Raw genomic sequence first — 13,976 nt, forward strand, 5'->3', positions numbered from 1 at the left:
AAAGCAAAAATGATCTGCCTTATGTGGCTTTAATTTTAACTTTTAAGTGAAGGGGACCAAAGTTTTGCCATCCTACAACTGTCTTTTAGAATATTGATTGTAAGCTGGTTATTAAGAAACAAAAGACTTAGAACATTCGAGCCTCCTCCTTTCCTGCCCCGATGGAAAGACCTGATTCCAGGAAGGAAATCTTGGCTTAACCACCTTAGCTTAGTTTGAATTAAGTATGATAGATAGGAAGGATCCAGGAAGGGACCCGGTACCCTCTGTATTCCATTAATTCTGACTGGCGTAGCAAAAATGTACCTGCCGTGCATGTTACCCTCTTCCTCAAATACCTGTAAATTGCCATTTTCACTTTTAAAATCCAAGATCCCTCCCTCTCTTTTCTCCTTTGTCCAAAATGTGATATATACCCAATTTTACTTCACTGTCTTTGGAAGTTTTATGCTTTCGGTAATTCCTTTTGCACACGTATTAAATTTTGATTTTCTCCTGCTCATCTGCTATATGTTGTTTGAATTATTAACCCAGTTAGAAGAACTTAGAAGGCAGGAGGGAAGGTTTTTTTTTTTTTTTTGGCCCCCACATAAGTTTTTGTCAGAACTTTATTGGTAAAGTACTCGTTTTCATTATGGAAATCTAAACCAAAAAAACATAGACTATCAGGATCTAAAATTTTTACTTTAATATCCCACAGGTTTTTAAAGATTGTTTCATCATATTTTTATACTAATTCACTTGCCTACTTGAAGATTAGAGCATATTTCCAGAGTGGGAGAGCCAGATTCTGGAATTCCATTGGGGTCTGGCTTTCCTACTGTTGCTGCTTTTACTTCTGCTCTGACTTTTTTGTTTTTCAGGACTGTTTTAGTCCGTTTCAGCCACTATCACAAACTATCATACACTGAATGGCTTATAAACAACAAACATTTATTTCTCACAGTTTTGGAGGCTGGAAGTCCAAGATCGAGGTGCCAGGATAGTCGGGTTCTAGTGAAGGTCTTTTTCTGCGTTGCAGATTGCTGACTTCTCACTGTGTCCTTACATGGTAAATAAGCAAGCTAGCTTTCTTGAGTCCTTTTTATAAGGACAACAATTCCACTTACAAGGGCTCTATTTCATAACCTAATCACCTCCTAAAGGCCTCATCTCCTAATATCATTGACTTGGGAGTTGGTATTCCAACATATAAATTTGAGGATGTCACGAACTTTCAGATCATAGCAAAAATTCCACTCAGTCTGTGCTTTGCTTCATTTTCAATGTGCCATTCTACTTCTGCTTCTGGAAGTTCAACATTACCATAAAAAATTTCTCTCCTTGCCAGAGAAAGATAAGTTCAGTGTTGCATACTTTATTTCCAAGTATAAATTTCTTCATCAGTCTTGGCATCCAAATGAGTACATTTCACCAAAGTTATTTCAGTGCATCAGTCTTTTTTTTATTGCCTAGGTAAAGTTCCAGTGTAGCTTAAAGGAGTGTTAAAGATGGTTGTAAGTCATTCCTGTAAAGATACCAAAACCTGAAAATTCTGCATCACCAGTCCACGTGAATTTTTTTAAATTAAATTCCACTTTTAGGCAGCTTCTAAGAAATCTGAAGAAACATCATCGAATATCTGTCATCAAGATTCTTTTAGCCCTCAAAACTACTATGATAGGGCATCACAGTGGCGTCTCTCACTCTTTGGGTATGGCTCCCAATAACACTGCCTCTTTTGCCAGGAAGAGCTTTTATACACCTCCCTGCCACATTAGCCTAGCTCAGTCGTCTCCCAAATTCTCTCCTTTGTACCCGTGATAGGTGCTTTGTCCATCCAAAAGCTTGTCATTGTTCTGAACCCTGCCGATGCTTCCAGCCTCATTTCCAGTTACTCCTAATCCTTCTCTTCACACATGTTCAAACCTGTGCCCCTACAGTACGTCAACTGTACCTCATTACATTCTAAGCCCAGGATGTATTCTTATTTATTTCCTCCCTACTAAAACCCTTAAGGAGAGGGTTGCTAAAGTAATAACCCCTCTACCTAATAGTACATATAAAAATAAGTACCTAGTTAATATAAATGAAAGAATAAATGATAAGCATTGCTTATCACATACTGCATTTATTTTAATTACTGAGTACTTGCCTTACCTTGTTTTCTGACAAATAGATGTCTACTCACTTCCACCACTGCCATCACCAGCCCCTACTTCCATCATTACCACTAGACTATGAGGTCTTTGGGAACAAGAAAAACATGTTGTTAGCTTATGTCCCTTGAAGCACACACCACACCAACTGAAAAAATAAAATTGATATTTTAATTGAATTCATATTATTTTCTCAGATTGGCTTTTGCACTCTGTATATCACTATTTGGACAATTTTCTATCCCCTATAACAGGCCTTAAAATGCATTTTACAGTCTTCTCACTTCATCTTACAAGAGTTACTACAAAGAAAAGTCACTGTGAGTGTCTCAGCACTTATCATCAAGCTATTATGAAAAATTTTAAATGCTTTAAAATTGATTCAGCAGTTAAATATTTTTCCAGTGCTTCTTGGAGAAGCTCCCCAAATCTTCTTTTCCTCCTCCTTGTAACTTTGTTATTTTTGTTTCTAGATATTTTTGCAGGATATTAAAATAAACCACTGAGACAAATCTATGAGGCAGTTTAAATAAACTGGAATTTGTAAGAACTTTCCTTTTAAACCTGTTACCTCCAGGGCCTAGTAAAGGCAGTATTTTGCTCTTGAATTAAATTCATTCTACCTTTTACTTTAGAAGCAATAGAGATTCTAGTATCAGGGCTCTTTATCTCAGCTTCCATAAGAGGCTAAACATATCTAAAAAGATAACTAGCACTGTGAGGAATGAGATATGAGAAACTGAGAAATTCATGACAAAGTTGGAGTTGAAGGTTCAAATCTGATAGCCAGATAACACCCTTGTTGGAAAACTGCTACAGTTTTGTCAGTGATGGGGTCCGGTGTTATAGTGAAGATGCAATTCTTGTACAAAAGCCAAAAACTATTGTCCTCTCCCTCAATTTTAGTAACTTTCTTACATGGTGTTTGGGCTCATTGTCAAATTATGTCATTTTGTGGGTAGTCTTCCAGAACCTTCCCACTACCAACAGTGGCAATGAGATATCTGACTTTAAAATGCCCCCAAGAAATCAAATAATTTTAATTTCTTATTAAGAACCTCAGATTCTTAATCTATAAGACATTTCAATAATATATGCAGAGTGCTATATCATAAATTTAGTATGGAGGTTTTATTTTTTCTAAAATGAAAAAAAAAACTTAAAAAGAAGTTGTGAGGGAAGAAAATCAACTTTAATTTGCATGTCCTAAAGAAAAAATATCTCACTGTAGAATAAAAAGTTAAAACTCTTTTATACAATTAAGTTACATCTCACAATTGGAATCTAATATTCAAATAATATGAAAAATCAGATTGTGAAATTTTGTTAAAGAAATAAGCATTAAAAATATAACTAAACCATTTTGATTCAACTAAGGCAAAAAGTTCTGCTTTACTTTATTTATAAAATATCATATATTAAATCTTATTTGGCATTCTCGAGTTAAACAAACACAAAGCTGCTAACACAAACACATAAGAACATTCATGAAGGGATTCCAACAGAAGCAGGTGAACATTGGTACCATTACTTAACTAAAAAGAAGAGGAAAATGCAAGGTTTAGAGCCAAAAAATGTTTGCGGCACCCAATGTTTGAAGCTAATATAAACTTTCTTTTTTTGTTCACCAAAGGTTACTATCCACCTCACTCCCAAAGATTTGGGTGATTCAGGGGTCAACACAGATCTCTCAGCAAGATTCTTTAGGAAGATGAAAAGAATAAAAGAAAGCAAATACTAAACTTACAACATTATTTTCAAAGAAAATATGTTAAAGAAGCTTCTCCAGCTGTTTTTCTGTTTTGTTGTTTGGTTTTGTTTTAGGGAGTGGAAAATGCAATCTCATCTTTGGGATCTAGGTTTCTTTGCGTGCAGAGCAATGTACCTTGTGTTCTGAATTTGCAAAGTCCTGCTGGAAACATTAAGAATCTTAGCAATAGGAATTCATCTGAAATATCTACTGCTTATATCTTCTTAAATTTTTGTTATTTCCATTTTGTGTAATCATAAAAAAATAAAGTTTATCATTTCATAAAACTAACTTACTAAATTAGAGATAATAACCCACAGAAGATCATAAAATTAACTTTCCCTGAAGTGCATCATTAATTTTTATATCAATTAGTCAGTAAGTGGTGCTCAAATATATATAACATTTCAGAGGATTGAGATTAATTCTCAAACAGCAATTCAGGACCCAAGAACTCAGAAGAAGTTTGCAAACTCAAAATGAGTGAGAGTGAGCAACAAATTTCATAATTATGCTGCTCATGTATCTGTTATTCTGATCATCTGTATTCCCCACACTTGAAATTTAATTCATTAAAGTTCCCAAGTATAAAAATCTGGAAAATATGATTGTGTGCCTTTATAAATATTCATAAATATGCATTTTATCATTTTGAGATTTTTGTGACCTAATAAGGATGCTTATCTTGCAATAGTTCTGTTTGGTCTACTCTTTTCTTTCTTCAAGAGCATATTACCACAGTTTACTTTAAAAAAAAAAAAAAAAAAGGCAACATCACAGAGTGAAACCACCAAAAAGAAATACTTTTGAAGGATGGTATAACAGAAGAAAAGTCTCTAAATAGATAGTCTGTATTTATCATTTTTCTCTTCTTATTCACTGGAAAAGATCCTCAGTCTCTCAAGAATCAGTTTTTGTTTATCAAGCAGATAAACAAAAGAATCCATAATTTATAATGTAAGAAAGATCATAAATTAAAATGCCATCATGTATATTCCCTCTGGCATTTTTTTTATCTAGCAGTTGGCTTCTCTATCTCTGCTAATTCTCAAAAACAAAACTAAATCTAGATGGTCTTCTTGTAAATTATGATAAATTTCTGGGAACATGGGAAAATCTTCAGCTACACTGCAATTGGCATCAGGTTTTTATGAACATCACCTAAAGATATCTAATTACAGAATTACTAAGTGAGTAACTAATCATAAATTCTAAGGTTTTCTAGTATTCTACTAATTTTTAAAAATTATTAATACCATATTGCTGGGCAGCAATAGGCATTTTTTGTGCTTAGGAAAGTACCTGATACACAGTAGACATTCAAAAAATATTTTTTAAACGAATGATGAAAAAGATACTCCTGACTTTTCTTTATCATCTACCTCCATGTCAACCAAAGCTGCGTTTTCCTCTATTACCATAATATAATATAATATTTTAAAGTAGCCTATCAAGTTCAACCATTGGCCCTTAAATATAATCTGAATCTTTAAATGTAGCTAACGCAATTTACCCGGATCCACTACATATTTACTGAAAACTGACTATGCAGAAAGTACTACGGGGACATAAGAGTCAGCCCCTGGCCCCTAAGGGCTTATAAAGTAGAAGGGACAGCAAGTATATTAGTGGTTATAAGGCAAGGGGAAATATAAGCACTATAAGAAAGGGAATATACAAATGTTAACCAGGGCGCTCAGTGAAGGAGACATGGAAAAGGTGACATTTAAGATAAACTGTGAAAATAAGATAACAAGTCTGGCAGATGACATTAGAGAAATAGGGTACCCCAAGCAAGAAAACATAATGTACTTTTTAGGTCTATCCAAAGAGCTATGACTAAACTAGTTTTTTACTAAAGCGAAGGGTCAATGTTAGCATGAAGTAAGAGAGTAGCCTGAAAGTTTATGTTGAGGCTGAGAAGTCTACACATATTTTAGTAGGTAATAGAAAGACATTTATGGTTTGTACCAGTCAGGGTCTGAAGCAAAAGCACATTCGAATACAACAAATAGGTGGGCTTTGACAAAGAGAATATTTCAAAGGTGTGGGCTGAGTAAGGGAAGCCAATAAAAGAGGGTGGAACAACATCCTGCCAGCAACAGCAGGAAGGGTTACTACCACTATTCTTGAAAAAAGGAAGTGGAAAAAGACATTACTGGAATGTACAGAGAGAAGTTACAACTGTAAGAAAGTTTTCCCTGACATGAGGCAAGCCCTTCTGTGGAGTAGGACAGACTATCTATGGTGGAATAAGGAAAAAGAGAAAAAATAATCAACTTAATTCCCTGCTCGCTCCCTCCAATATCCTGCTAGTGACCCCTACTGGCTATACCCAACTGGAAGCCAGAGGCAAGGAAGCTCATGGATGCAATCCCTACAGGTCTGCCTCCTGGGGCACAAAACAGGAAACAAAAGAACAGAGTAAATCTGGAAGGACAAAAAGGAAATATCCTACACAAGCCTTTTGAACAAAGAGAGACAGTTCTTCTTAGGAAAATTAATTAAACAGGTATGGATAGAATCAACAGATGTGTAGATGAGGAAACTAAGAATATAACAGAGAAGACGAGTAAAGAAGATCAGCAATAGGACCATGGAAGTGGAAAAAGAAGTGAAAATTTATCTTGAAAACCTTACAGTGATAAATTTTGGGGTTTCTAAAGTATTAGATGTAAGGAGATAGGAAAGTTAGAAGCCCAAAATTTTGAATCTTCTTCCTGAGCAAACAAGGCCATTATTAAAAATATAACAATTAAGTGCTAGATTTTAGAGTAAAATACGTCATATTCCAAGGTTTTACTCACAGAAATGAGATAACCTGGGGGAATGTGTACTAAGAGCAGTCCTAAAAGTCAGACACAGTGCAGGACAGGTTTCTACCCAAGGTCACAGCAAAAAACACATCAAAAGAAAGAGTCCTGATCAATTTCAGGCCTCATATCACCCATATACCCTTCCTGAAAAATCTATTTTAAAAAATAATACAGCTCTACCATCTCTCCCCCACCCCCCAAAAAATATCATCCAAATAACATATTAATAGATAAGTAAGTTATAGGAGAGAACAAATGGGAAGTGTCTAACCTAGAATGCAAACTGAACAACTGTAGTAATTGTGGTTACAAAAAAAAATTGTATAGCTGTAGTTCTTGAAAGAAAGGCTACACAAAGTAAAAACAGTGATTTGACAATGAAACAAATAAAAATCCAAGAACATACCAACCAAAGTAAGGAGTAGAAGAAAGAGGAAGGAAGAAATGTCAATGTCAACACTTAAAACAATGTGGGAGCATCATAGGACTAAACAGGTAGATGAAAAGAACGATGCATCTGGAACAGGTATAACTGCATATAGGAATTACTACATGATAAAATGTATTTAAAATTAGAGAAGGGGAGTGTAGATTACTCGATAAATTATTTGGAGACAATTAACTAATCTTTGGAAAACATTAATATGAGATCTGGTATCGTTTAGAAATGACTTCATCTGCAAGTAGAAGAAACCTCAATTAATAGTTGCTTAAAGAAATTAGGAGTTTAAATGGCTGGTCAATAAGAACTCTGGAGATAGAGAGTTCAGGGCTGACAGCGGCTCAGCAACGCCATCCAAGACCCAGGTTGTTTTTCTTTCCACTCCACCACCACTACATTGCAGGCTACAGATGCCTGCTGCCCCTCATGACCTCAGGCCTGGGTTCCAGGCAAAAGAAAGGGGAAGATCACAGGTAAATGGGCATACCAGTCATACACTCAAATATTAACAATGGCAGCATCTGTAACTGGATTATTTTCATCTTTAGTTTTTCATGATATCTGAATTTATGCAATGTTTGTGCAGTGATTTTTGTCAAAACTAAATTATGAACCTACTTCCATTTTTCAGAAAGATTAATTTATCAAGGAAATCATAAATCTACTAAATCAATAAACATCCACTGCTCCGTGATTTTCAGTATTTTGAATCATCTTAAGTTTTATTTTTAATACGGACCACTTACTAGATTTCTTATGGAAAATGAGCTATAGAGACAATCTACTTGTATGTTCTGAAACCCTCGGAGCACAAAAGTTGTGGGTTGGCTTAGCAATAATGCTGAGTCTCTAAGAACTTTATTTAATGCATTTAGGTAACCTATATATTTCCAAACATCTAATTGCAAATGTTAAAAATCATTTCCAGCATAATCTTCTCAAAAGGAAAAAATATGGGAATCTGAAGAGAAAAATCAACCTACAATGAACTTTTCAACATTTATCATTATTTTCAGATTTTGCTTAAATATTCTGTTCTACCTTAGAATATTTCCATTTTCACCATATGGATGAATATAATTTTTGAGAATTTAATACAATTATAGAGTACTAAAAAGATTGCTGAATTTTGGAATATACAGAAATGTCTGTGCTTGAGTTAGAAATAAATCTTCACTGTTCCCTAAACTAAAATGGTTCCAATGATTAACATATACCACATATTAAGGATTTTAATCAGGTTAATTATATCATAATGTGTAGGCTAGTTATACTAACACTGGTGGTAGAAAAGTACTTAAAGTGCAAAAGAAGAAAATGGTATTTAATGTTGGGTGACAGATTTTTCTTCATTCCTGGTCTTCTTTCTTCATTCCTGGTCAAGAAAACTATTTTCCACATGCTGTTTCCTAATGAGTCAATTTGTAGCCCACTCTAGACAACCTCTCAATGATGAAGAAAAGGGATATCCAACTAGTCTACCCTCCAGCCCCTAGCATGCCACTCATAGTCATTCCTTTAAACAGAAAGAGATTGAAAACTATCGTTTCTTTTTCTCTTTATTGTCTTCTCCACCTATAAGATCGTGTCCGGTTCATAAAAAAGAGCAATCTGCTACATTAACTGCTATCACTTTATTGTTAGTCTGAATCCTAGCTCTCAGGAGGTCCGTAATTTTTAACAAGTCACTAACCTCTTTGGCCCTCAGTTTCCTCACTAGTAAAATAGGTGCCATTGTGAAGATTAAGAAAGATCATGTTTCATTAGTGCCTTGCACATAATAATTTTGAATATATTTTAGCTGTAATATATATTATATATTATATATTATAATACATTATATTACTATTCTACTCTATTATTAAAATTTAATATATTTTTTAAGATGCGTACATTCTTGTCCAGCTTTCTCAATTAAACCATCACCCCATAAGGTGATCTCAACAATCTATCCTTGCTGATTTCTTAAGACATCTTATCTGTATTCCTCATTTGACAATGAAATTATATCCTATCTTACAAGTCACTTCCTAGCTTTCCCATGTTCTCCCAGGAGAAGACCTTACTTTTACAGGATCTGATGACTTGCCCTAATTCTAACCAAAGTAGGAGAAATACATGCTGCAATGCAATAGCCCATGTGGTCTGGAATAATTCTGCACACCATACTTTGTATAAATGGATGAGTTCCATCCAAATTGCTTAACCACTCAGTGGATTTTCTTTTGGTTCAGGCCTCAGTTTTCTTGCATGTAAACCCAGGTGTTCAGAGCATAGCATCATTCCGTGATCCCAGCCTCCTTGGTTTGTGTCTGTCGCCGTCCTCTCAGTCTTCTCCCCTGAAAGAGATGAGGTTATTCCAACTTCCTGCTTCCACTCCTCAGTCACAGGTAAGAATTATGTTAAAAATGTCCTGATCACCTAAGGTCAGAATATATATCCCAGATGCCTATTCAAGTTTCCTGGGTTTCTAAATTCTCTTTGTCATACCCCATCTTCCATATTAGACCTCCCTTGATATAGCTCCATTGCAATTTCATTGTCATGACCTTTGGGTATTACATACTTAGCTTGCCCACAAGCCCAAGGCCAGACCTTCAGCCTGATGAAAGAAAGGATTGAGATTATACAGACTTTATGAAGAAGTAACAAAGTTTATATTTTGTCATAATGAGAAGCCCTTGAGGATTTTTAAAAGGGAAGTGATATAACAAGATTTGCCTTTTTGGAAAATCCCTCTGAGTGCAGCAAGAAGACATCTGGATAATATCTTTTTATTATAAACAACAAACCAGTTATGAAAGGAAGGAGAATCCTTAAAGCAGAAGGCCCGAAATGGCTCTAAGAGGAAAAGGTCTGATGTTAGAAAGTGATGTGCAAGTGGGGAGAAATGGAAGAAAAATGTTATAGAGGTAAATCAACAGAATTTTAAGATGACTTGAATATATTGGGGGCTAAGAGAAATGAGAAAGGTTAAATACGTTGCCTAAAGTCAAAAATCACATGCATTTCTTGCCTCATCAGCTTGATTGTGTATTTTTTTATTTTTATTTTTTGATGGCAGGACCAGTCTCAAAGTTTTCATGCACACTTTGGTGACAAGTAAATATGTATCCGATTAACTAACAAAGAATCAATAAATCTGCTACGTTATCTGCCACAAGCCTTGTCTACAAGGAATTCTCTTACTGAAATTTAGAATCTAAGCTGTGAGGAAATTTTAGCCAGTTTTTCCAGTTTTGCATAAAAAGCATCACTGACAAAAATTGTGCAGATGCCTGGAAACTAGAATACCAATTTACTTACAGTTTTAGAAGGTAATATGCTGGTCCTTCTTTATGTTATTATTAATCATTAGAGTTAATCTGGGTGGTTCTCAAACTTTAGTAGAGTATGAAAATCATCTGGAAGATTTTTTAAAATACAGATTTCTAGGCGCAGTTTCTGGTTCAGTTGGTTAGACTACAGTCCAAGAAATAACTCCAAGAGCCACTGCCTTAGAACAATGTTTCCAAAATATTAAGTATAAAAATCACTTATAATACTTATAAAAAATATATAGTCCCAGACTCCGCCTTTAATCTACTGAATTAAAGAGTTCAAGGGAGGTGTGCAGGAATACAAATTTTTTTTAAGTGCTTTATGTGATTCTTACAATCAGCCAAGTTTGGGAAACAGACTGCCTAAAACTATCCTATGAGGTGGGTACAATTTTATTCTTATTTTACAAAAGGAAAAAGAGAGGCATAGCAAGCTTTAGTACTAACGGCAAAGCTTTTAACCTTCCGCTAGAGGACTTAAGCCATTGTTCAGGCTCCTTATAAAATGTTTCTTATGTGGACATACGATGGGTATTTTGGTAACAGGGTTTTATCTTACTTATAGTAGTTCTAAAACTTGGAAAGATGCACATTGAGTGAATGGTTAGAACCACATCCTATAAAGAATAATAAAAAACCCAGTCAGTTCAACCAACCACATCCTACATAAGAATAATAAAAAACCTAGTCAGTTCAACCAACCAATGAAATGGAGGATGGCAGAGTCAAATCATCTTTTAAATGAATTGACTAGAAAATTAAATAAAAATTTTCAACTCAGTACCCCTTGGTAAGCTTTGAAAAAAATAGATATTGACTTTAATACCAAAAAGATATTTTACTATGTATTTTATAACTCGTTTCATATTTATGATAAAAAAATATGATCCAGCTGTTAAAAGCCTTAAAGGTGCCTTATAAGTTGCTTTACTAGATACTCTGAGATTTTTTTAAATGAAACATTCCTGTTTGCAGCAGAGCTATTACATGCATGACTGTCTTTAAAATGTTTTCCTCTGAAATGTTCCATAATTACATTGAATGATTTTTTGAATATACAATATATTAAATTATTTGATTACAAACTTATGTGAATGATAATGGCTAACGTTAAATGCTTTACGGGCAATAAAACCAGGCCTATCTGGCTCTACAATTAACATGCTTAACCACAATGTTATGCTGTCTTCGGTACTCTGAATAAAAAATTGATATCCTCATTTCACTTATTTGAATTTGCCATCACCATTTGTTATTATTTGCAATAATAGAAGCATATTCTAGATGGAATGGACACAATAAGGAAAAAAATAAATTAGAATAATCTCTCAGAGGAAGAAATACTTCATTTGAGCCATGCTTAAGCAGACAAAAAAGGAACGGGTGGCCATTACAGTTATAGAAGATAGAAAACTGGTTTCCAATTCTTTTTCAAAGAGCAAACCTACAGGGACAAGCAAATTTTGCCTGAACATTTTGAAAATTTTTTTAATGCAAGCCTTGCTACAATGCTTTCCTTGAGTTCAATAGACACTGATTGTTGGTGTTCAGCTCCACATTCACCCTTGAGTTATAGAACTGCAATGCAAGTTGAAATCACTGCCTCTCAAAAATGGAGTGGAAAATCTGAATGGATTCAGATGAATCTGAGAAAATTAAATCCCCAATCCCACTGTGCTTCTCTTGCCAGTGAAAGCAGACCTTCTTTCCATCTCCCATCTCCTACTTAAAGATCCTGAAATGACCCTACCCAGAGGATGCCAGTTCCCCTCAGATTTTCATTTCCTAACTGAAAACACACTGACATAGGTAGAATAGCATTTTAATAAAAATAATAATAATAACAACAGCAACAAATTTCAGTAGCTTTACAATGCTAGGTACACAACATATTTATAATAAACATTTGTTGAAGAAATAGTTAGAGGCTTGGATGAACCCATAAAGTATCAAATTCAGACTCTGGTAAGACATATTATAGCAAGAATCTAATAGGCCCCAATATTTTCTTCCTAAGCTTATTTTTCTATGTCTGATCTGATTAAAGACAAGATAATTACATTTACAAATGTTGAATCTCCTTTCTGAACAGAAAAACCTCTTTATTTTCAATTAAGAAAAAATAAGAATAAAGACAGATCTCCCTAATACAAGAAAAGCCCTAAGGTAAAATTTATTGATTCTACCTACAGCTTCTTTTTATTTTCTGAAATAATTTTTTAATTTTTATCAAAGTAATATGTGAATATAGTCAAAAATAAAATGAGATCAAAAGACTCATAAGGAAAAACAACCCTCTTATATCTAATCCATCCACCTATCCCCTTACTCTCTAAGGGAAAATACTTGTTAAATCCTATCGCTATTTATTTTGGTAGATGACATCAAATCTCAAAATACTTTTAGGCAATTTTTTTAATTTAACTATTTTACATTTTACTTATTCACTACTATAATGTATGGGTATTTAGATCTCTTCTCCTACCCACCCTCCATCTATTCTCTATCTTTCTTTCAACACAGTTATATAGAGTTTTGTTAAATTGTTAACCTCTGTTTATACTTTTAGAAATTTGCGAAGCCAAGAACTTGACAGTGATTACATATCCTTTCCTGTACAGATTTCCTGAAGTTTCTCATTGTTTTTCCCTTCCTCAAAAAAATTAATTTTTTTTGAAATAATCCTCCTTTTTTTTAAGGTTCAGTAGAATAGATCCTCTATTATGAAATTTCTATTATTCCAGAGACTTTCCTCTTGGATTCTTCTGTCTTCCTGCTGCAAACCAGGCTGTTTCTCAGACTTATTTTTTGACTATCATCCTAAAGATTTTCTCCCACCGGGCTTCCGGATCCCATCCTTCCTCCTGTTAGTTTACTTCTTCATTTTGCTAGAGTATATTCTCATCGAACTTCATTGAGAAATAAAAATTATGAAGGGAAGATACATGATCGTATATTTAAAAATAAATTTGATCTACCCCTCCACTTGAATTACAGTTTGGCTGAGTATAGAATAATTAGTTGAAAGTCATTTTTTATCAAACTTCTGAAGACTATATTATTGCTATTTTCCTAGAACATCCTAGAACAAACTCCTGGCACATATTTGGCACTCAGCAAGTATTTGTTGAGTGTATGAATGAAAGAACATGATACTTTTTCAAAATTCTTTTTAATTCTCTTGTTTCCTTCCATATTTCCGTCTTTTTCTTTCTTTCATTGTTAAAGTCCTCACTTCACCACCACAAAATATATACCGATCCTCCTTTGCCTATTCATATTTTAAAAAGAGACTCTAAAAAACTGATTTGAGAGTACTATCCACAGGAGTGTTTCTCAAAATATAGTCCTCAGCATCACCTGGGAACTTGTTAAATAAGCAGACTCGCTGATTTTATCTCATCCTTAGGGAATCAGAAACTTTGAAGATGGCACCAAGACATCTGTGTTTTTATTAACCCTCCAGGTGATCCTAATGCACACGAAAGTTTGAGAACTGCATAGGTAAGG

At 34.3% G+C, this 13,976-nt stretch overlaps 1 long non-coding RNA gene across 1 annotated transcript in view; it reads right to left on the reverse strand.

The window, feature by feature from the left end:
- LOC111743506 overlaps positions 1-4,687 on the reverse strand; it is an 11,065-nt gene extending 6,378 nt beyond the window's left edge. Inside the window, exons 1-2 of the long non-coding RNA XR_002781744.1 lie at positions 4,677-4,687; positions 2,022-2,029 (exon numbers count right to left, since the gene is read on the reverse strand). This is a non-coding gene — a long non-coding RNA (uncharacterized LOC111743506). The remainder of the gene's footprint in view (positions 1-2,021; positions 2,030-4,676) is intronic.
- Positions 4,688-13,976: the final 9,289 nt, after the last annotated feature.

Source organism: Pteropus vampyrus, unplaced genomic scaffold (assembly GCF_000151845.1).
Source record: "Pteropus vampyrus isolate Shadow unplaced genomic scaffold, Pvam_2.0 Scaffold115, whole genome shotgun sequence".
In the NCBI taxonomy this organism is placed as follows: Eukaryota; Metazoa; Chordata; class Mammalia; order Chiroptera; family Pteropodidae; genus Pteropus; species Pteropus vampyrus.